Source organism: Silurus aristotelis (genome assembly GCF_946808225.1).
Source record: "Silurus aristotelis genome assembly, chromosome: 2".
Classification (NCBI taxonomy): Eukaryota; Metazoa; Chordata; class Actinopteri; order Siluriformes; family Siluridae; genus Silurus; species Silurus aristotelis.
This window is the reverse complement of record NC_139575.1, coordinates 20,405,801-20,430,740: the sequence shown is the minus strand read 5'-3', so window position 1 is coordinate 20,430,740 and position 24,940 is coordinate 20,405,801. Positions and strand designations below refer to the sequence as shown.

The 24,940-nt window shown below is 40.9% G+C and overlaps 1 protein-coding gene across 6 annotated transcripts in view; it reads left to right on the top strand.

The window, feature by feature from the left end:
* Window positions 1-2,366: 2,366 nt before the first annotated feature.
* plxnb1b (plexin b1b) overlaps window positions 2,367-24,940 on the top strand; it is a 67,176-nt gene continuing 44,602 nt past the window's right edge. For 3 of the 6 annotated variants that reach the window (XR_014531265.1, XM_083527763.1, XM_083527760.1), the window contains exon 1: window positions 3,028-10,193. The gene's annotated coding sequence lies outside the window, so the exon portion shown is untranslated. Of the gene's footprint in view, window positions 2,757-3,027; window positions 10,194-12,098; window positions 12,664-13,115; window positions 13,184-24,940 lie in introns of those variants that run through there. The other 3 variants (XM_083527762.1, XM_083527759.1, XM_083527761.1) reach the window with 2 other exon arrangements.

Sequence of the window (24,940 nt, the reverse complement as noted above, 5' to 3'; positions counted from 1 at the left end):
TCCAGTGATGCCTAGTACTGTGAGTACTTTGCAGAGTGAATGCCCTGCAAAACCTCTGCAACCCACCTTCAATGGCTCACGAGTATTCCAGCCCTGCCTTCTACACTCTTCAACTAGCTCTTGTTACTTAGCATGCTTCCTCCCATTGGCCTCATATAAAATCCAATAAAATTAATTGCTTTATGGAATCTGAGACAATGATCATGTCTGGACGAAGCTGTGTGGATGATATTCTGGTATAGATCTCCAGCCGTTAATTAAGATCCACCTTCATTTGCCAGTCTGTAGCAGAAGTCTGAAGACCAGACTTTACTCTGGATTGTGGGTGGGCCTTCTCTCCGGTTCTAAAAAAAAAACTTGGTCTTTGGCTTGTGGCTGAAATATATCCAAGTTTTATTGATATAATATTGTCCCTTAGAGAAGTATATATTCTTGCTGACTGTCTAATAGAGCTATTTCAAGCCTGTCCTAAAAAACAACAACATACTAATACCTTATTTAACTGTTTGTATGTTCGATTCCAGAACATATAATAAAGACATTATGATTTTAAATGCAAATGGTATCATCAAATAATACTAAATCTGTGCTTTTCCTGGTTTTAGTGAACTAACAACTGACTCTCTCTCTCTCTCTCTCTCTCTCTCTCTCTCTCTCTCTCTCTCTTCTCTCTCTCTCTCTCTCTCTCTCTCTCTACATATATACATTTTCATTATAACAATTGTGCCAGTTTTGCCTGAAATAATAAAACTAATAAAACTAATTAGTAGCAACTCTGCGCAATGCTTAATAATGTACTTTGTGAGAAAGCAACTCCATGGTCCTATCAACCACAGAACATAGTTTATGACTTTGTTGTTAAGCTCTGTGCAAATAAGTTGATTACATTGCAGATTATTTAAAAGAATAGGAGCAGTAGTCATAGCATATGCACGTCCTGAGATTGTAAATATACACTTTGCCACAAGAGGGGGTATAAGACCTGATTATTTTTTTCTGGATCTAGGGCAAATCACATGCCAAATTTGAATAGGTTCCTGCTTTTTCACACCCATTTAACCCCAGGAGGTTGTGTTGTATTGCTGATTAGTTGAACCACACATGATGGGAGCCAAGAAAGCATTAAAATATGCAGTTAAAAGATTCTCAAGGATGACCGTTAGGAAACACTGTACTAGAAGTATTTAGAGCGGTATATATGCATGTGTTTTTGCCTCTTGTAGAAATTTGTGATCCCTGTAAGATTCTCAACAGGATATTGATGCTGTGAATTCACATTGTTATGCTTCATTTGCTTTGAACCACATCTTCGTTTTTGGTCAAGTGGATTTAAATATGCTCTGTCATACAATCCTGATATTCTACCTGAAGATACAAATTGTTTTCATATTGTATTTTTGCCCTCACAGAGCTTAAATTCTACTTAATATACTAAATAACTTGTTTGTCCTTCATATACATCAATGACAGTAAAACATTAATGTTGGTCCCCCGACTGTATTGCTTCACCTCTGTGTGCTGCCAATGGCTATATGAAAAGGTGTGTATATGCATGGGGTGGGGGTGGTTTGTGTGTGTGTGTGTGTGTGTGTGTGTGTGTGTGTGTTTGGCCAAGTCTAGCTATATGAATGAAGTAGTGTCTGATGGTGCCTCATGAATGCTGTTTTGCAGGCCCAGCAGACAGGCCACCTCATTCAGACAACTTTCACCAACCCCCAACCCACTTTATATAAAACCCAGCCCCCTATGACGATCAGTGTAAACTATAGATAAAGTAAAAATAAGATGAGAAACTGTATTAATTCTATCATCCCTATCTGTCTTGATGTATCTTCCTGTTTTTTTTTTTTTTAAAAACTCCCTCTAATTAGTGTGTGTGTGTGTGTGTGTGTGTGTGTGTGTGTGTGTGTGTGTGTGTGTGTGTGGTGCGGTGTGTGCTTTGATCACTGAGGCAACTAAGATTTGGGTGGGCTGAAGTAAATCCATAAAATGAGAACATCGAATGATCAAAATTTGCATAATAAACAATGTGCCTACGTGTCTGATATAGAAAGGGTGAAGCGAAATTTATTTTAAGTAAGAATCCTTAATATTCCTTATTATTTGTACATTTTGATTAATTAAATTTATTTGTTTGTTATTACAGAGGAGCGTTTGTTTCATGTAATCGCGTTTCTGTAGACTACATGTCGAGCACGCGCGCGCTGCGTTACCGCTTTAAGAAACACCTTGAGTTTTCTTGAGGCGCTGAGGTGGGACCCACTGGTGTACTTCTCGTCAATGGGGCTGAACGCATTGCCCCTTTAAGAGTTTCCCAGACCCGAGGGCAGCCCCTTTGAGGTGATTGTGTCCTATGAAACTCAGTGTGTGACTGGTAGAGAGAGTGTGTGTGTGTGTGAGTGTGTGAGCTGCTGCTTTGCCGGTTGCATGTGAGAACCGGGTTTATGCATAGAAAACGCAACATCCTTTTTTAAAGCTTTCTTCTGCAGGCTTATCCACACGTGAAGACTTTATCGAATGAGAAGAACTAGATATATATATTTTTCCAGACAGTCCAAAATTACCTTAACTCTTACAGAGGAGGAATTCGGGGTAAAAACCTGGGGACGTGTGCGAGGATTTCAGAGCTCTAAACGCCCCTCAAACTGGATAAACTGTACACATTGACCCCAACTAAGTGTTCATACAGCCGGCGTTCTGCTGTTGAGTCTGAGCTGAAGCGGGTTAGACTGAGACCTGTTTCCTGAACAGCCCAGGTGAGTGAGTCTGGTTTATAAAAGCTTTTATTTATTCTTAGTTTTAGACATCAGACTGTATGTATGTGTGTGTGTGTGTGTGTGTGCGTGTGAGAGATTGCAATCAATATCTTTCCGAAATGCACTGACTGCCCTAGGCAACTTTTTTCACCTCTTTGATGGACATTTATCTTCAGTCAGACTCCTATTCATTAAAACTAGAACTTTTCCCCATTAGGCATATGACATTTAGCTTCAAAGTGTCTAATTTGATCAAGGAAGAAAAAAATAGTTGCCTTTATTACAAAGTCTAATAGACATTTTGTCCCTTCTGGTGAAGAACTTTGTCTAGACCCAGGTGTACAGGAAAACAATGGTAACTCTGGGATAGTGTTTAAGTCGTGTTCTTTATGCTGTCAGTAGGACCAGATGACATTTTATGGCCTAACTGGCAAACGGGAACACAATAAGATCAACGCTTTATGGGCTGTTTGGAGCGAAGTTTCTGTGCAGCTCCGTTAAGATGCGTCCATTTCCGGTGCCCCGCCCCTTCTGCTCTTTTAATGAACCAGGTGTGCTGACGTGTAGTGGGCGTGGCCAAGGCGATATAAAAGGGGTGTTGAAGGTTCGGGGTGCACTTTCTGTACAGGTGTTGATGTGCTTGTGCATTTAGAGGTTTAAGAGTTTTTATCTGAAAGAAGCATTTGATTAATCCCACGTTGCTATTTTATCCCTGTACCCCTGGTTCTAAATCGTATTGTTCACCAGAAAGGACAAAATGTCCATTAGACTTTGTAATAAAGGCGACTCTTCTTTTCTTTCATATAAAATATAAGGCACGAGAAAGCTAATTTCCAACAAGCTTGTGGAGGAAATAATAATAATAATAATAATAATAATAATAATAATAATTTATTATTGTTGTTTTCCTTCTTTGTGCGTAAGAATGAAATGTGCACAAATGCTGTACAGTGTTGTAAATCAGAATTTTTTACAAGACAAAAAAAAAAACCTTTTCTGTTTACCGCTTCACTTGAAAACATGACATGAAAAAAAGCCCATACTCGCATAGTGATACCCATATCAGTATTTATTTATACACTGCAGTGTTTTTTTGTTTGTTTGTTTTTCTCATACAGGATATTTCTCTTTGCTGACATGTTACAATACAGACACAATTACGGAAACTGATTTTACTCGTCTAATCACTGCAGAATAGGATTTTTTTGCCATGAACTGAATTCTACCAGAAAACGGGGTTTGGGGTGTAACCTGTTTTTCAATGACTCATTTGTATTGCTGTCACTTACACAAGTCAGTATGGAAGCACTTGACCCTGGTGTATCTCTGTCCTGATAAGGATCCATGTTTTTGGGCAGCTCAGTATTGCCTAGATACTGGTGGAAGAGGGGAAAGGAATTAGCATTATCACCAAGAGCTCCAGTGCTGCATGACTTTCAGCATGGGGTGTGTGAGAGTGTGAGTTCGAGTGCATGGTGGGGGATGGTGTGTGTCTTTTTCTACTGTGAAATTAGGCCTTTGGGGAGATTCACAAATGTGGAGTGGAGATAAAAAATAGAGGTTTGATTAAAAATGACTTCAGAAAGAATTCAGTGAGTATTTCACTTTCTTCAACTGAATATTCTATCTGAGCGCATCATGCAATGCATTTTTCATATATTGCAGATTTCTAATCCTGTAACCATCTGGTCCAGTGAAAATACACTTCCGTCTGTAATGGAATAAAATGAGAGCTCAGTGACATGCAAAGCCTTCAGCCAACTGTCTGATCAGGGCCTATCAGAACTGCTGGCTTGTTCCTGGACAGAACTGGGTCATCGTTCGATTCAGCGATTCCCGTAGAGATTGTGAAATATGCCTGTTCCATATTTCACTTTCCAGATGAATGATTGAATAAATGGCCTCCTGGATTCTCGCATGCTCCTGTTCCATGCTTAGTTGAGTTAATGAAATTCACAAACATCTGGATTAAAGAAACGGTAACGGGGATATGAAGTGAGGCTTTTGAAGTAATATTTGTCAATGCATTATAACTGCTATCTTTTGTATTTATTTTTACAGTTGTAATGCTCCAAATATTCATTGGTATACCTGAAAAAGATGCAGTATTTAATTTTTACTTCCTAATTAGAGGCTTAATTATCCTCTGTGTATTATTATATGGTCAGAAATCATGTGAAAATAAATTAGGAAATATATTGATCCTGCAGTTTTTTGGAACATGTGTTAAACTAAACACGTGTAAAGAACGATGTACTATTCAGGAGCAGAGAGTAAGGCTGAGGGTCATTTTCACAAATATCCACACAGTATGTGTGATTGTTCCCGAGGTTATATCTGTACTTGACTTCTCTGACTGACAGAGAGGTTTTTGTTTTTACCTGGCAGCTCTGGATATTTAGGCTGTTGGGATTTATTTAAGGGGCAGGGTTTTAAATAGAGTTTTTAGTTAGTGGTGCCTGTGTCCTATACAAACTACAAATCCTGCTCAGGAAACACTTGGAAGTTCTGCGTCAAACCCTATGACAGTTTTTCTAGATCTGAAGGATTCCTAATTAAACCCCATTTACTCATTGTTGTTTGGTGGGATTTTTAAAAATGCTTTTAAACCCTTTGTTTGTTTTTGCATACTTCATATAGTCATTGGAGCCTGTTTGTGTATGTGTGTGTGTGTGTGTGTGTATGTTTAGCCTTATCATTATGTTCAGCCTCAGTTTTGTTCACTTCTGACTCCTGGACAGTGTCTTCCTGTGAGAGTAGGAAAGCAAACTTGACTTGTAAAAATGAACTTTAACCCCCGGGTATAAATTGCACCATTATACTTTTCCCGTTTGACCTCTAATTGCTCGGCCTGTTCTGACCTCTGAACTGAACGTAAGCTTGTTAGACTGCCACAATGAAAAAAACTAAAGAAACAGGGGGACTGTTTCACTTTTCAGCTATGTCCAACCAGAAACAAGCACTAAAGGAGCTAAGAATAGTGTGTGTGTGTGTGTGTGTGTGTGTGTGTGTGTGTGTGTGTGTGTGTGTGTGTGTGTGTGTGTGTGTGTGTGTGTGTGTGTGTGTGTGTGTGTGTGTGTGTGTTTACCATGGCTATTAGCTGTAGTTAGTTTCTTTGTGTTAGAGAAAACCTCGCCACTAATCATGTCTCAGTGAAGTAGAGTTTCTGCTTGTTTTCAGCTTGAATATAAATATTTAGTTCTTTCAGGTCATTAGGTCAGAAGTATTGAAGCAAAACAAAGCTCATCGTTTTGTCTCAGTCAGTATGCAGTTTATTCTGCAGTGGAATTGTTAATAGTAAGAATTTTCGATGTTGCTATAAATATCCACGAGTGTCTAATTGCGAACATGTGCATGTCAGATTGAGCACCATTTTTTATTGCCTGTGAACTGAAGCTCACTTGTTGAGGGCTGAATCACCCTCTCCATTGCTCTCAATGCAAAAGGCAATGTGATGTGAATCCAAATGTTTTATCACTAAGAAGGTGCCACAGGGAGAGAACGAGCTGCAGTCAGGCTCGAGCGCGGCCGTGGCATTCTCAAGGATTGAGTTGGTAAGAGCTGATCCAAAATAAAAAAAATAAAAAATAAAACCGGTTTGGATTCATCGTCAGAGAGCAAATCTGGCGCGTATCTCATAGTAACTGAGATCCGTTTACCCGTTGCGTTGGGTGTGTTCATGAAGCCATGTGCATTCCGCATCACATGTTATATGTATAATGGCAATATACAGAAAATGATACACCTGTGTGTGTGTTCGACTGTAACATAGTCTGCCCTCTTCTTTCACACTCTGGCCTTGTTCACACTTCATTAACAACATTCACGGGTGATCGGATCGCAAACAGACAGCACCAAGTACAGGTGTGACCGGGGTCACGTGATCCAATTACTCAGGCCACATTTCGGAGATGGGTTGGGACACACGCAGTCAAATTACATTCGTGGTGTGAGCGCCAACACGTCCAGATGAAGCTACTCTGCGGTGTTTCCCAGTTCACAGGTTCAAACGTAATCACTTTCAAACTTTCTGGCTCCCGTTTCCAGCTGTGACTTAAAGAGAGAAAGTTTGAATGTTTGCATTCTGGGAGCTTGAGAATTTAACATAATACAAAAATACAACAAGAAGGTTATCTCGTTAAATCAATTTAACGCCGACCAATAAAAATAAGCGACTACTGAAATTCCATAGGAAGGGAAGAATCGGTGTAGATAATGGGTCCTTTTCTTAATAATATTTTTGATGGCTCGTTCACAGTAGTGTTTTAGGATTTTACAACCTTTTACAGCTTCATGATCGGTTCTAATCTGCGGCACGTAGCGTGTCATTCCATTAGGAAATCAAAGGCAGCACCTGGAATGTTATGTTCGACGTTACACATGAAGAATCAAGTATCATCTTGCAAAAATCGACAGGATCAATAGGCTAGTAACCGCTTCCTCCGAAGCTTACTATTGACCTATTAATACCACCTCTAAACCTACAATGGCAACTATAAAAAAGGAAATATGTAATAATAGCTCAAACATGCAGTCTGCTTGTCTCGGGTTCCTGGACTTGTTCAGTCTTGTTAGATATTGACATTGTTTGAGTTTACATTCCTGCGCACTGTATTTGGGTTTGTGCAGGACTAATAATAAATCCTTAATTTATATGTCACTTGATTTGATTTATCTTTCTTTGTAGCACTAAACACAGCATTTAGTCCATTTTGGTTCTGTGTTGAGAAGTTAACAGCCAGTACCCACACTCACAGGGTCACAATCTGAGCACTAATGGGAAACGAGAATGTTTTCCTGTCTCCCTCTGCTTTTTCTTCTCTCATTAGTCTGTTGCTGCATCACAGTTGTGCACGCAGGAAGGTCTGCCTCAAAGGAGGGTATTGTGTTAGCGTTATGAAGCATGGTGGTTGTGAGCAGTTTTAACGAGGTTGTCCAGTTAACTCACGATTAAACCCATTGTTTTGTATTACAGATTTGAAAAGTTGTGTGTCCAGCTCCAGTTCGGACAAGTTATCATATTTATACATCATAAAACCGGATTGTGGAATAGTGATCATTGCAGGGGAATCTGGACACACATTATAAGATGCTTTACAAGGCAAAGTCGTATCGTCTCCCTACTGCTCTTGTCCGTCCAATTTCATAAAACCTCTCTCGTAAATCCAATGGGCACTTGTTGCCGAATACCAGGGAAGAACGAAAGGTCCTGCCGTTTTGGGGTGGTTACCAGGGTAATTTGGCAGGCAGTAAAAAAAAAACCCCTGCAAAGTGCAAAAAGCATTTTAACTGGACTGATGTGATCTTTTAAACTCGGGAATTTGCTCGAGTGAAAATGAAAAAAAAAAAAAGAAAAAGAGATAAGAAAATGGCGTAATGAGAAACGAGTCTGCTGGGGGAAGAAAACAAGGAGGATTTAGGTGACAGGTTTATTTTCAAATTGACCTTACCGTAGTACCTCGGGTTCTGCTCCTGGCTGGGGCGGATCTGGAAGATTCTCACTGCTGTAGACTGCTGCTCATCTCGTCACAATGGAACGCACAATTCAAAACCGTAAGCCAGCTTCTGCAGCTTTCCCAATGTTTCTGTTTTCGATATGATGCCGACCCGTAACGCTTGGTTCTGATTGTTAGCTGATACTGAGCCAAAATCGACATGCTTTACTTCTAGAGGTAGGTTGTATCTGTCCAGCTAGATTAACATTACAATTAAAAAAGTATAGAAATTAACATGGAAAAGAAGAGGAAAATCAATTTTGCCGTCCAATCAAAAAGAGACACCGTGCCATTAAAGTCCTGCTGATACAGGGGTTTTTTTTTTTCAGAAAAGAGATTTTAGATGTAACTGATCACAATATAATTGTTCATATTGTCGAATACTCCATACCTATTTCCAGAACAACTTGCTCGAAGTAATCCAATTGTATAATGATTAGCTATGTGCACATGTAATGCAAAGTGCAACATACAGTCGATTAAAAAAAAGAAACCACCACACAGGATGAGCTGTAATAATAATAAAAAACAGAACAATTGAATATCTTTACATTTCCTCAGTAACTAAAGAAAACGGATGGATATCTCCAGTCTGAATATGATCTCGGTCACAGACATGTATTGAATGGAGTCTAAGGGTGCAAACATTGATTCTGCACTCAGGGTGGGAGAAATGGTTTTCTCTCTCTTCTATCAATCAGACTGACATATTCTTCAATCATGAATGAGCTCATGTATTTCCTCACAGTAGGATTCCCTGCCCTGTGACACAGCTTCAGCAGTAGTTTGAACAGATATGGTTGGCTGACATCCTGTGCCCCTCACCTGTACTGGTATATAATATGAGACCACTTTTGGCTGCAAGTTGGCTAATACCTAAATTATGGCTTAAAATCAGGGGGAAATAAATATTCAACAAAAAGACTATTACGACCCGATTGATCTTTAGTATTGATCACCCAGCCTGATAGCTGTTACCCCTGTGAGGGGTCTGGGTATTACATCCACAAGAAGTACATGGAGTGTGTGGGCTGTTAACACCTGAAACCCCAAACACTGCAGCACCTTGTGCAACATTTGACCCTTAAAGCTTCACACTTTGTACCCCCTGTTCTCAGCTTGAATGTGTGTGTGTGAAAGAGAGAGCGAGGATGAGTTAAAAGCTTCAGAATAGCACCTTGGGTCTCTCGGGGTGTTCGGACAGACTGTGCGCCACCTCCGCCCCTTTCTTCACTCTCTCCCGTTTCTCATTTAGACCTCATAGATTTCTACAGGACTCTGGGCGTGTGCTCGTGTTGCTGTGTGCACGCCTGCATGTTCCTACTCGCAGTGCGTGACGCTCCTAGTGCAGAACGGCTTGCAGGACACACCAGTTTGTGTTACTCCCTCCTAGGTAGCCCCCCCCCCCCCCCCCGCTCAGCAGGGGGCAGAGAAAAAAGAGCCATCCAGTCCCTTTTGTGTTCTTGTTGGAGTGGAGGGTGAAAAGGGCAGCAAATAAGAAAAGGGAAAGATAGAGAGAGTGAGTAAGACAGAGAGAGAGAGTATGGGGAGGAAGGTAGAGGAAGAGGAGGGAGGATGATTGTAGAGCTCTGCTGGCAGACAGTGGGAGCCTAGCTCTTGCTGAATGTAAGTTTTGTGTGTGAGAGGAAGGTACACTGGATTATGCAGACGTCGTGAGGTTGTGGGAACTCAAGGTCTCTTTGGTTCTCAGCTTTTGGATAGAGTTTGCATGTACTTAAGAAGCAAGTTAGGTCTTCTGATCATGTTTTTCGGTCTTACCTGTTGCGCATGATGCTTAATCACATAACAGTTGGATTTAATGGATCAGCCACACGGACATGTTTTAACAGGTGCCACGTTGTGGTTTTGTAAAAAAACTCATTTTGGTCTGTCTGTTACAAGGAAAAGGTTCCACTGAAGGTTCACTGACTCCTCTTATAAGGTAATGCACTTTCTGTAATTGTTTTGTGTTTTTTTTTTTTTTCTTCCGTATTTGCTTCGTCACTGTCCGTCTTTTGCTCACGCAATCTTGCATATTGTACACATACACACACTCACACACCTTTTTCTTCATCAATTGTGGTGTGCGTTTTTTTCCCTACTCGCTTGTTCAGCAGCACCCAGTCACTGTGAACCTCCTTTCCCTTCCCCCCCACATCTTACACTTTCTTATTCACACACACACACACACACACACACACACACACACACACACACACACACACACACACACACACGCCCCCAGGGTCCCTGTGTCCTGGGAAAAGGAGTTTCCATAGAGAGGAAAGGATGAATGTACGACCAGACTGCTAAAAAGTTTCTTGCTTTCCTTTCAGGCCATACAAGCTCTTTATATATGCATTCTCTCTCTCTCTCTCTCTCTCTCTCTCTCTCTCTCTCTCTCTCTCTCTCTCTCTCTCTCTGTCTCTCTGTCTCTCTGTCTCTCTCTCTATCTATATTGCTGTCAATTGATTAAAAAAATTAACTTAATGTTTTTGTAATCAACTTAATCACACATTTGTATCTGTTCTAAATGTACCTTAAATGAATTTCATTTTTAATACTTAAATCAACATGGCCATTGACGAATATGGATGCTTTATGCAAACGTATGTTTATTATTAGTGAAACCAGACTTCACATAGAGCATGAAGACAACATATTGTCTATAAATGTTTTAAAGTAATGATGGTGTTTTATATTATGTAAATCATCAGGAAACCTAACAAGAACTTTTGCTGTTTCCACACGGAAGGTTTTAGTTGGCGGATTTGTGCATCATGGTGGATTTTGGTGCTCGATTTGAAATTTTTTACGATGGAGGTTTTTAAAATAGTGTTATATCCGAGTAATGAAAGGATATCGTGAATAAATGTGTGTTGCGTCGAAGGTTTTTATTTGGGCATTTCTATATTTATTTCTATATATATATTTTTTTTTTTAAATCGTCAAACATTGTCATGTCATGCTGCATTAATCACACATTAATAAAATTGTAAAACCACAAAAGTAATTTATTCCTGGGCAGTATTGCCACAGCAGAAAGCTTTCCTAGAACTCAAACTATTAGATGTTTTCTACCTCGACCAAACACGAAAATACCAAATAGTCTTACACAAGTTCAGACATGATTAAAAAAGAGTCAGGTTTATAAGTGTAAAGGAAGCAGGTGTTCTTTTTTTTATGCATCACCGAACCAGATGTGAAAATGTTATCATGATGTTGAGTTCCCTAACAGAAAATATTGACGATATGTAAGCGTGGTGCTCTGATTACAGCTGGAGATTGCCTCTGGTGCGAGATGAGTTTCACTTGGTTGCATGCAGTAGAGAAGATTGGATCATTTACAAGAGGGATGTACTCTATTATAGAGCATGCACACTTTTTAATCTGATGTGTGTTGGCTCTGCACAATGCCATCGGGTTGACAGTTGGTGCTTGTCTTGGTGTGTGTGCGTGTGTGTGCGTGTGTGTGCTTGTGGAGGTTTTTGTTTCATCTTTCTCAAGTCGAATTTCATGCAAGTCTGATGGTTAAACGTTTTCAAAGATGATAGTCGTTGATATTTGTTTTATACCATGCTGTAAGGTCCATGGGGAATTAAAGCTCACTTGGTGTGTGTGTGTGTATGTGAGAAAGAGAAGGACTCCGTGTAGTTAGGGGTTTCCTAGCAACCCTTTTGCCACTTGTTGCCAAGCTTTGGTGGGACGCTAGTTGGCCGGGGAGCCATCTCGTGCTGTGAGGGCCTCTGTTCACTTCTCTTGCCTTTAGTGGAAAGATGTAGAGAGTGCACACATGCGCACACACACACACACACACACACACACACACACACACACACACACACACACACAAACCCCGCTAAATAATCTAGGTGTGTCTTAGAAATGCCTCAGCGTTTTTTTTTCCACATCGCTATAACAAAATGTATCTTTTTTTTTTTTTTTCCGAAAGAATGTTTAAATCGTTCTTCTAATATATTGTCTCTCTTTGAATTTTTTTTTTCATCCTAATGCTATTTCCACACGACCAGCTTTCTACATACATTAAACAGATATTCCAGTGATTAAGAGAAGCCAAGGAAGGGGTGACTCCCCATTTCACCACCAGGGGTACAGCGAAAGGTAGCACATGCTTTTTCTTTGTGATATATGAAGGCATCTGGATCTTTTTTGTCGTTCTTGTTGTGGTGTGCCACAGGGCAGTGAAACTATCTGTCCTATTGTACATACACGAGCACACCGGCGGTCCAGATTGAGCCCCAACCCATCCTTCCCGGATAGAGGACTCTCCTTCTCCTTTAACTTATGACCAGACTTTTGCTAGTTTGTAAATTCTGTTATGGAAACTCTATGAACCAGAATGAACACTATATGGACAAAAGTATTGGGACGCCTGATTTTTAACGCCTAATGTGGTTCTTTTCCAAACTTTTATCGCAAAGCTGAAGGCACGCAATTGTACAGCGTGTCTTTGGATGTAGTAAAATGCAATTTTCTTTTCACTTGAACCAGGAGACCAAAACTTGTTCCAGCTAGACAATACCCCTGTGCACAGAGCAAACTCCATGAGAAAATGCTTTGCATGGGTTGGAACATCTCCTGCTATAGAGCTCTGATTTCAGTCCTATTGAACACCTTTTGGATGAATGTGAATGCTGACTGCACCCCAGGCCTCCTCACCTCACCTACAGTACATCAGTACCTGATATTACCAACACCCCTGTGTCTGAATGAGCACAAGGATGCTTAAAATGCCTGAAGTTCTCAATATACGCCGATTTCATGCGGTAGTTCTGACGGTGGAATGCGCACGTTCCCACTTACAAAAAGAAATAAGAAGCAGCAGTGGTCTAAAGACCCGAAGATTCGTCTTCGCTCCTCAGAGAACGATCGATCTGAAGATCTGCGATGATGTCTGTCAACTGATCCACCGTAAGCATGAGGATAAATTACAGTGCATTTCCATCATAGAGTGCAGCGAAATGGTGGGGTCGTGGGTAATGCTTGGTGCTGCTCCATATAGTGGAAACGCAGCATTAGTGCTGATGAGCGGTTTTACAGTAATAACAGCTGAGATGCGATAAAGGCGTACGCTGATGTATGACACGGGGTCGGAGATATATAAATGTTATGATTGTTAATAATGTCTCATTATACTTACTTTGTCCATTAGCGCATAGCGAGCAGCTTACATCATTGCCGTGCGCTCTAATGCGATGAATTAGAGCTTCATTATTTATTTACTGTGCAGTATTGCAGTAAAAGTGATACCTAATAACTTTTTAGTTGCTTTTTTTCCCCTCTTGTTTTCACTTTTTAAGCCTCATTAGTCTAAACTCTCAGCACAAGTTATCTGACTGCCTATTAACATTCCTTCCATGACACTTCAACTATTGTGTGTGTGTGTGTGTGTGTGTGTGTGTGTGTGTGTGTGTGTGTGTGTGTGTGTGTGTGTGTGTGTGTGTGTGTGTGTGTGTGTGTGTGTGTGTGTGTGTGTGTGCGCGTGTGTGCGCGTGTTTGTGTGGGGTAGAGGGTCAAATAAGACTGTCCTAAGGCTAGCAGGTGTCCTTGATCCTCTCTTTGCTTATTCACACACCACCACACCACATACACACATGCCCCCAGGAGGTAACTACGGGTGGGACCCCATGCTGCTTTATTCGGCAGTGATTTTTTTTTTTCTTCTTCTTCACTGACTCGTTGTGAAGCTGAATGGATCCTTTGGGAAGCCAAGCATTCGAGCGCCGGTATTAAACCACAGTAGACTAGTGTAAAGCTGCAGCTCTTAAACAATAAAGGTTTTTTTTTTTTTTTTGTTTTTTTTAACAGACAGATTTTTCTTTTTCTCCCGAAATACCCCGAAGGACAGGTGAAGGATTACAGTCATTGTTTGACTTGGCTTTGCAACTTGCTGTTTACTGCATATAAAATTGTTATTAACCTCATATGAGAGATAATTTAACATAGGTTTGTGCGATATTTACTTTTTTCTTTCCCCCTTTCATTTAAAAACATTGTAATAAATGGTTAAATCTCTTAAGAATTAAACAAATTAAAAATTGCTAGTCTTAAAAAAGACAAGAAAACGATTACCAACCTTTCTACTGAGGTGGGGGGGGGGGGGTATATTATTATCAGTTTTGCAGACAGGGACTGTGGATATCACAACAACTCACCTGGATTGTGTATTGTTTTTGAGTGAGTTTATAGTACTGTGGAAATACACTATATGGACAAACGTACTGGGATACCATTTTTTCCCCCCCGCCATATGTGGTTCTTCTGCAAACTGTTACCACAAAGTTGGAGACATGACACAAAGCGAGCTAAATAAAGATTATGGTTTGCATGGGCTGGAGTGGAAGATTTTGAGTGGCCTGCTCTGGAGCTCCAAATTCATTCCTATTAAACACCTCTGGCGTGCATTGGAACTCTGAATGCCCCCCACCGCCACCCCCACCCCCCCAGGCCTTTTCACCCTACATCAATACCTGACTTTATTAACACCCTTGTGTCTGAATGAGCAGAAAACCCCCACAAGCACACTACAAAATCTAGTGGAACATCTTCCCAGAAGAGCAAGGGTTATTCTAACAGCATATGAGGATTAAATGTGGAATGCGATGCTGAAAAGGCACATATACGGATTTTGTGGTTAGGTGCCCACAAACGCTGGTCCACATGGCTGACATGTTGGATTTTGATGCTGCCTGATGTAAGTGTTTGAGCAGGAGAGTCCTCAAAAAAAGCTCAAAGTCTGTCATCAACATTAAGTTTTGATGCTTCATTAACCATGCTAAATAAATACATAAATAGCATAAGTTTGTCCAATGTTAGCTTGCAGATTTTGTTTCGCATAAATGAACACAAAAATCGAGTAAAATGGAGCAAGGGCATGCGGGATAAGGGAAGATGGTTGGGACAGGACTGGGACAGTCACTAAATATCAGAGATTTCTAAACAGCTGCACATTTCATTTCAGATTTATATGCCAGTTGGTTGGTTTTCTTATTTTATTGCAAAACCCCTGCTGGTGTGTTGTATTTATGATTGATTACTCATACGCTGATTCATCGAAGCTCAGATCCGCAAACACATAACACCAAAAGTTTTCTTTCGGTCACCAATGAGCAATATACACCAAGCACGACTCTGATCAGAGATTGGCTGACTATGATAAATAGGTGCAGTATGGTCTGGGTTTTTCTTCGCAGCGGACGTCCTTTTCATAAGAAGCAGCCCATTGTGGTGTTTGAGTAGCTACATAAGATGACCCGCCTGCCGGGAATACGGAGGTTATGCTGGTCTGGATCCGCAGCCCTGCTCTTTGGCTCTCTGCCATCTGTTGCTTTTATGAAGCTGTCACTCATCTCTGTGTCGCTGTGTGTGGAGGGCGGACGGCTCCGGGTGCAACCTTCCCTCTGCACCGCTTTGCTTGCTGCTGTATTTTGTACTCAATTTGAAACACAGCTATTTTTGTGACTCAGAAAATAAAGTGAATCTTCCGCCCTCTTCGATAGTTACGCAAGCGTGAAAGGGAGGGAGGAAAAGAGGAAGACCAAGGAGGAGGTTTATAGATGTGGTGAAGGAAGACATGCAGGTAGTTGGGTTAAAAGAGGCAGATGTAGAGGACAGGGGGGTATGGAGACGGATGATCCGCTGTGGCGACCCCTAATGGGAGCAGCCTGAAAGAAGAAGTCTTCTTTAATAGTAACACGAATTTGTTTGTTAGAACGGTAATGTAATTATATATAATTTCATTGGTTGGTTGTTTTGGAAAATTTTAACGCGTTTGCTTTCGCCTAGTTGCAGTGTCTGGTTTGGTAGGAAATAAAATCTGTTTTAATCCACACAACCACTGCAGTATCTAGAATTGTCAACGGTTGTTCATTCATAATGGCACCCATAAAAGGCCATGTGTAAAACACTAGCAGCAGTAGTCTACTTAGAGACACGTGTGTGTGTGTGTGTGTGTGTGTGTGTGTGTGTGTGTGTGTGCGTATACACAGAAAGGAGCACCGAGGATGTGTAAAACACTGATGACTTGATGTGAACCAGCTGTAAGAATTACAGCAAAATCCACCCCAGGACACACACAGTTATGTTGTAGGTGAAGTGAATCCTGTGTAAGCAGAAAAAAAGTCATTCCTGTTCCACCACTTGCACAATTATTATTTTTTTCTTTGTTTATTCCCTAATGTTCTATTTCTCCCAACCCGTCTAAAGCGGAGCGTTTCCTTTCTCTTTCATATCCCCAGTGTCTCTCAGGCTCTGTGTCTTGTTAATTCTTTGATATGTGCAGGCATGCGTGGTCAGTGTGTGGTTTTGGTGCATTCCTCCAGTTCAGGGGTTAACCCAAAAATGTTAAGCAGTGGCTTCCAGATATAAAAACACACACTTACACACACACACACACACACACAGACACACACACACACACACACACATACACACACATACACATACATACACACACACACACACACACACACACACACACACAGGCCACTGGCAGTTATATTACTTTTCTATTTCAGTCTCTGCACTTTCTTTTCATATTTCTTCGAAACAAGCCCTTTCTTGTTTACACGAGGATCGGTGGATTTGCCAGTTTCTCATTAAACTGGAATATACTCGATCCGTTTCTGTTTACAGTGGATGAAAGGTAGAACATCAGTGCGCTCTCGGGCAGGGATCATATTCATTTTATTTTTTTTTGTCTGATTGATGGTGGCGTTTTGCATTTGTAGTATGTAAGCCTAGATTACAACCATGTTAAACACCTCAAATAAATTAGAACGCTGATTGCACCCCAGGCCTCCTCACCCTACATCAGTACCTCACTTTACTAACACCCGTGTGGCTGAACGAGCACAAATCTCCATAAGCGCACTCCGAAATCTAGTGGAACATCGTCTCAGAAGAGTTGAGGTTATTCGAACAGCAAATGGGGAATACATTTGTTCCAAAAGCACATAGAATCCAGTGCTCATGTGTTCACAAACTTTTGTCCACATAGTTTCAAATGCTCTAAAGTTCAAACATGCAGTGCTTCTATAACTGGCAGTCACCGTACTGTGAACTAATTTACTACTGGTTGTCATAGTAAATGTTAGCAATCAGTGGAGCAACTAGTGTTCCAATTCACTCCTATTGGTCATTGCTGGACATATTTGCATAAAGTCACACACTTTAAAGGTATAAGTCGCTCGATATTTGCATGAAACGAAACTTTTCTCAGCCTTGGACACGCCCACATTTAGTCGCCAACGGTCTCTGGACACTTCTCCGAGTTTGAGTCAGTGTGTGTGGAAATGTAGCTCAATTATTTAAATAGTAGAGACGATGCTGTTCAAAAACATGTTTAATTGGGTCATTTTTGGAACAGGCTCATGGTTCTTCATAATGTTTAATACCTTTGATGTATGTGTGCCTTTTGATGTATTCCCTCTACAGGAACCATGATCACGAGGTAAAAAAAAGTAGACCAATTAGAAACATGGGATCTGCACGGTCTCTCCGACTGTAAAGAAAGCTGCACATTATGGAGCGAGTCAAGTCAAGAAGCTTTTATCCATATAAAGCTGCCAGTACACAGTGAAATGAGATGTTTCTCCAGGACCCCAGTGCTACATAATACAACATAGAGCCACATCACACTACATAGAGCCACATCACCCTACATAGAGCCACATCACCCTGCATAGAGCCACATCACCCTGCATAGAGCCACATCACCCTGCATAGAGCCACATCACCCTGCATAGAGCCACATCACCCTGCATAGAGCCACATCACCCTGCATAGAGCCACATCACCCTGCATAGAGCCACATCACCCTGCATAGTGCCACATCACCCTGCATAGTGCCACATCACCCTACATAGAGCCACATCACCCTACATAGAGCCACATCACCCACATCACCCTACATAGAGCCACATCACCCTACATAGAGCCACATCACCCTACATAGAGCCACATCACATTACATAGAGCCACATCACATTACATAGAGCTACGGAGCAGGAACCACTTCACTTCTGTGATTGTCACAAAAAAAAACCCTCTCAATCCTTTAGTCCAGAATGATCTGATTTAATAATCTAGACCACAAAGGGAGTAAATCTGTACTTATTGATCTCTCTGGTTTACTGATTGATCAATACAGCAGCATGTCCCAGATAATTGACTGGAGCAGATCTCTGTGCACTTTCCTCTGTTCAGCGATATGGGAGAAAAAGGACTGACGAAACTTCGGTGATATTAGAGCAAAGGGAACGATTTCCTTTCCCCTTTTATATCTCTACTTCTCTTTTATTAATATAGAGGTTTTTTAAAAAAATTGTTAAATAGCGTTATTGCGTCAAAACGAATACGAGCTCATTACAATAATTCACAAGCAGCTGTAGGAATGAATGTCTGTGTTTCAACAGAATGTAACAGCAGAAAATGCATTAAAACCCCCCAAAAAACGTTGGCAGTTCTGTTAAATGATAGAATATTCAGTACGAATGACAAGGATGCCAGATTGCTAAAGGAAAAGGACTTCGACAGCAATCTGGACCATTCTACTAAACGATTACGAGACAAATTTTGATAATAATGTTCGACTTAAAGCAGCTGAATTGCTTGTTATGTGCTGCAAAATACTAAAACCAAAGTATTAAGGTTTACGAGACCCCGTTACAAAGAAAACAAGTGCAAAGAAAGGTCATCATTCAAGCTGAATTTCTCGTGTTTATAGTGTGATAACGTCGATAAGAATTTGAAAGCGTGCGCTAGAAACTGATGTGCTAATGCTAGTCTATTTGCGTATAGGTGGAAATATCCCACCTGATCTTGCCTAATGCCCCTCTGAATATGATAAGGAAGAAACAGTTTGGTCTCTGTTTCTCGGTCGAATTGTCATTTCAGCACCAAACTGAATCGAGGATTTGGTGAAGTTTATTTATTTTGCTGCAGTTCAAATGAAATCTTTTCTGATGTGTGGTCTTGATTAGACATTATACCAGACACGATGCCACTGTGCTGTTAGAAGATAACAAACTGCCAAATCAAGGTCGTGACTAATTCATCGTCGTGCAGCACAGCGACATTTTGCCTCTGTCTCAGCGAGCTGGTGGATGTGAATCTGCTGGAATTGGCGCTCCAACCTACCATTCTAGCGCTTTCCATGAGGACTGATGAGTCGTGGAATTGGAGCGAGCAGTGTCATCATGCCTCCCGGGTTTGTTTTTGTTCAACCACACAGAAAATACATCAGTGCTCCTCCTCCTCCTCCTTTTTTTTTCCTTTATGGACTTTGTAATTAAAAACAGCGCTTTGCCCAGGACAGGATGGTTTTTGGGTCAAAATACTTTAGAAGTTTTAGGAGTTTGGTTGTTTGGTAAACCTACTAAAAACGTCTTCATGTGAAAAGACATTATTTTGTCTGCTGTGCTGAATAACGTGTGTTAACATGTTGTGAATGGAAATCAATGTGGTATTGTATTGTCACAATGTGAAACTGAATTCTGTGTCTGGTTCTCTGAGCTGCGAGGACGATGCTTTGTGGCGCAGGGAAAGTGTTTGTTTTAAACGATGCCTGGCCGTGACACGTTTGTTCACTTTCTTTTATTCGTTCTCATTCCTTCCTTAGTTGCTCACACACTCGCATGTATAGACACACACACACGAGGATTCTTTGATGTCTTCACCGGAAGGGTGTGCACAGGAATTGACCAAAAACTCAGATCTTGCACAAATTCACACACACGCAGACTTTTCATTTTGCGATTTTGTGCAGAAGTGTGCTTGTGTCTTGAAGTGTACATCCGTACGTTGTGGGAAGTGAACTCTTTCATTTCTCGCTTGGCTTTTTTTTTTGTTTTTTGATTTTTTTTTAAGCTGCACAAAATAAAACAAAGGTATAACCTGATATGCACAATGTCATGTCACATACATGCACTTACCTGTTATACCTGTTATAGAGCAGTATTAATGTTATTGTAGTATTATAATTATATTGTAAGATATTGATGTTTTTTGGGGGGGACTTCCTAATATCAATTTGGCTTCAATATTTCAATATAGCTGATTATAATAGATTGTAATGCAAATGATTAGTCATTTGTTCCAACTCGAACGCTTTGTTGGTGGTGATTTAGTGTTGGGATTTAGTCAGTGTTCATCTAAGAATTAGTCAGCAGGTTTTATGTGAGTGTGTGGAGGTCGAAGAACACAACCTTTTAGCCTGCAGGCATCAAGGTCTATAAGTGCATATGATTGGTTGAATAATGATTATCGATATGAGAATTGCCATTGAGTTACTCTTCAGTTATGCTTTTTTAATTTTATTTTTATTGTTGCAACAGAAAGTTGAGAACACAACCATCGGCTGATATTTTCTCTAATAAGAGTGTGCGAGTGCAATAAGGAAGCAATTAAATTGGTATCAGTAGGAGCTGCAACATGCCGAGAGGTTTGGCCTGGGTGTCCATACACACAGGATATTTGAGTTAAAGTTAAACACAGAGTGGCAGCATATGTGTGTGCGTGCGTGCGTGCGTGTGTGCGTGCGCTCGTGCGCGTGCGTGTGTGTGTGTGTGTGTGTGTGTGTGTGTGAGAGAGAGAGAGAGAGAGAGAGAGAGAGAGAGAGAGAGAGAGAGAGAGAGAGAGAGAGAGAGAGAGAGAGAGAACCAACAAAACCAAGAGTTTTCTTCATAGGATAAGTATAGCTCACTGTGGCTTTTCAAACACTGGCATGACTTAACTAGACGCCGTAGCTTTCAGGGATTTGTTTCGCGACCTGACGACAGCACGTGTTGTTCTTGTTTGTTTGTTTTTATGGTTTTAAATGCTATTTGTTAATGTCTGCTTGCACATAAATACAAGCTTAAAGATAAGCAGAAAGCCGACCATGCTGACTTTGGTCATCAGATTTTCATTTCAAATGCAATGAAGCAATACCAAGCTACTTTCAATTCTTTCTTTTCTTTTTTTTCCGTCAGCTGAAAAAGATTATTCCTCTTTGTGGAGGTATGAGTGTGCAAAAAAAAACAAACAAGGGAAATGCTGGCACCTGTTAAGGTTTCTCTACTGTAAGATTCAAGATAATAATCGGATTATAGTTGTAGATGTAAACCAAGAACACCAGACAAGCAGTAACAAGCACTTCCTTCGAGTGTCCTTTTTTTTTTTTTTTTTAAGTAAGTGAGCTTCGAGAGCTAGTATTTCCAAACTGTTTTGGTCAGACGGTTGTTTTTTGTTTTAAGATTTCGGATTTTATTTATATATTTATTTATTTTTATTTAGTCAGCGTCTTGGTTTTGATTGCTTTGAGGGTTCAAGGTTTTTTGGATGGGTTTCGTGTTCAAGGTCTGTAGCAAAAAAAGAACCAGATCACCAAGCCAGAAGGGGACGAAGTGGCATGGGATGGGGTGTGTTGCGTGACATTGTGAGCATTAAGCTGCATTCAAGTTGTAAGAAAAAAAGGAAAAGGTTCTCAACTTGAAATTTTGTACCTGTAGTTTTTCTGAAATGGTTTTGTATGTTTCAGTTGAATTTTTTGCTTGTACAGGGGTTGGTTACTGTTTTTCTTCCAGCCTCTTTTATTCGCACAGAAATGGTGCAACGCTGAAGTACAACCAGGCATTCATTAAGGGTTGTGACATAATCCAGGCTTCATCACCCACTGCCAAAAGAGAACATGGCTGCTACTGTGTGTGCGTCCAGTCACGCCCGCTATTACATGATTGAGCTTTATAGCCTCTGATGGCCCTAAATGTTCCCCCAGGCTGTACTCTACACTGGCTGAATGCTACCAGAGGGGATTTTTTACTTTCTGGACAAGAAAGAACAGGTTCATTTAGGAGAGAATAGGAGACGGAAAGAGAGATAGGTGTTAGACCGTGCTCTCTGTAGGGAGGAGGTATTGGGAGAGGACAGGAATGACTCAGTACTCTGACATTGTTTTTCACGCTTTTAGTATCTCTTTTATACATCCCTCTTTCCCAATGACCGTATACACCATCAAGCGTCTTCAACTAACTAACTGTTACTTTCTTACCAAAAATGGATTTCTGGTTTCTCTCTTTTAACTTCATTTCAGAGCTCGTTAGTGAAAAGGAAAGTTTATAGGACTGTGGTGAGACCTGTGATGTTGTATGGTTTAGACACGGTGGCATTGAGTAAAAGACAGGAGATGGAGCTGGAGGTAGCAGAGCTGAAGATGTTGAGGTTTTCGTTGGGAGTGATGACGATGGACAGGATTAGAAATGAGTTTGTTAGAGGGACAGCGCATGAAGGACGTTTTGGAGGCACGGTGAGGGAAGCGAGATTGAGATGGTTTGGACATGTGCAGAGTAGGGACATGGGGTATATCGGTAGGAGAAATCTGAGGATGGAGACGTTAGGAAGGAGGAAAAGAGGAAGACTAAGGAGGAGGTTTATGGATGTGGTGAGGGAAGACATGCAGGTAGTTGGTTTAAAAGAGGCAGATGTAGAGGACAGAGGGGTATGGAGACGGATGATCCACTGTGGTGACCCCTAATGGGAGAAGCAGAAATAATAATAACAATAAGAAGAAGATACGTGATAATAAATTTGGGTCCAATATTAACATACTTAAGAATTCTTTTGTGGATGATATGGTGGCTCAGCTGTGCTCCCAGATGTCCTTTATCTGGGAGGTTTTTCTGCCAGGCTTAACTCTTGTAGCATTTATTAACATGTCTGGAGGTACCTGTGTGAGCTGCCAGACATCAGTTTTTATGTAGAAGGACAAAATAACTGTTGGAGGAACTTACTTCGGGAATGGGTGGGATTCGAATAAAAAAATAGCTCATCTTGTGTGATATGAAAAAGCTAAGAAGACTTTTTACATTGTTGTGTTCACTTCATGTGTGCTCTCCTGGGTATAAAATTGGGAACCCTAAAATGGGAAGCATTCTTGAATCTGTTTTGTCACCATTTGCTCCTTTACCTTTGTTTTTGGCACATCGGTCCACACTATGGAGAAAATCTTATATATTTTAAAAGCTTGTATCTCTTTATTTTTTTTAATTTTTTTTACAAACTTTATCCAAGACTCTCATTTTTCCTAATCCCACCTGTGCAAACACAATGAGTAACAGAGAAGGAATTACTGGGAGGGAACATACTTTGCACCTTGTCTCGCAACAGCTCTGAGCTGCGAGGTTATTCAAGGTCAAATTCCCGACATGTTATTATCCCTATGACTGTTAATAAGAAGCACAAAGCCTAAAGCGTAACTAAACTGGCTTTATTCAGATTTTTAAAGCTTGATTTCAGGGGTTTTACCTGCATAAAGGATGAAGTCTAAAACACCATGTCAGATTTCGCAACGGTTTTCCGGTGTTCGGGTAAAAACACGTAACGACACGATGATGTGCAGATTGTGAAAGTGACTGGTAACCTTTATAACTTTGAGGGCCTAAATCGCTAACAGTGTCGCGTTTTTGCAACCGGAGCTAGCGCGGTTAAAACGTATGGACGTGAACATTTGTAAGCGAGTCATTCTTTAGCTTCTGTGTCATTTAGACAGGTTCAGATACGCAGATACGCCTAGCACCTGATCACAAGGCAGCCGAAAGAGAACTGAGAGCAGCAGAGGCAGGTTCACATCTGACCCTTTTGTTTTGTGTTGCGTTGTTTTCTTCATTGTTATTACATCGCACCGAGGTTTGAAAAGGAATGCAGATGTTTTTGTGTTGAAGATTTCAGTTCCTGAAACATATCAGACTTCTTGAAAGCACATTCCGGTCGGCTTCAAAATATTTTTCCTTCTCAAACGTTGTCATTTTAGTCTGAAACTGGTCTCCGTCTTTGAGCTATCTGCACACCAGCACACATTCTTAAGAGACACGTGCACACTGATGCGCACCTACACACCACAGAGTCGCACACAAGCCCACTGGCCGTGTGCCTTAACACGACACTTATGACAAATGCATTTCCGAAACCTCAACCCTGCACTTTTTCAGCTGTTCCTAGTGTTAAGGTCTCCTTTCATTTATCCTGCAGCGAGGGCACGGGGCGGTCTTCCAACAGTAGCATTTGTCCATTTGTTTTCATATTTCTGTTCCTTTGGTTTGCTTTTCTCCTCCTCCCCCCTCTTCTGTGCCATCATCATGCTTTAATCTAGGCCTGAGCTTCTGTGCCTTTCTTACTGACCGTGGTTATGAAAACTGCTGCTGTCTCTTTTTGCCTTATTGCAATTTTTCTCTCTTCTCATGCCTATAAAACATTACACACACACACACACACACACACACACACACACACACACACACACACACACACACACACACACACACACACACACACATACTTTTCTCCAATCTGATTGCCTTGTTCCTGTGTTTTTACTGCTACTTGAATCTTTTTTATGAATTTATCACACCCATGTGCTTTATTTATTCTTGTCGTGTTTAGGCAGATCAGTCAGCTCCTGTTCAGTTAAAACAGAAGTGTGACCCTGAGCCACGAAACTGACCAGCTCTAGTTCTGATTATGAAGGTGAGAGTAACTAAGTGCGCCAGATACAGACGGTCCCAGAGTTACAGCGGCTCGAATTACGATTTTTACCGATCTTACGACGACGATAGCGATACGACATAATCATACAAATATTAATTTCGGTCACGTACGATACGTTGGACACGCAGCTGGGTATGAGCGTATCTC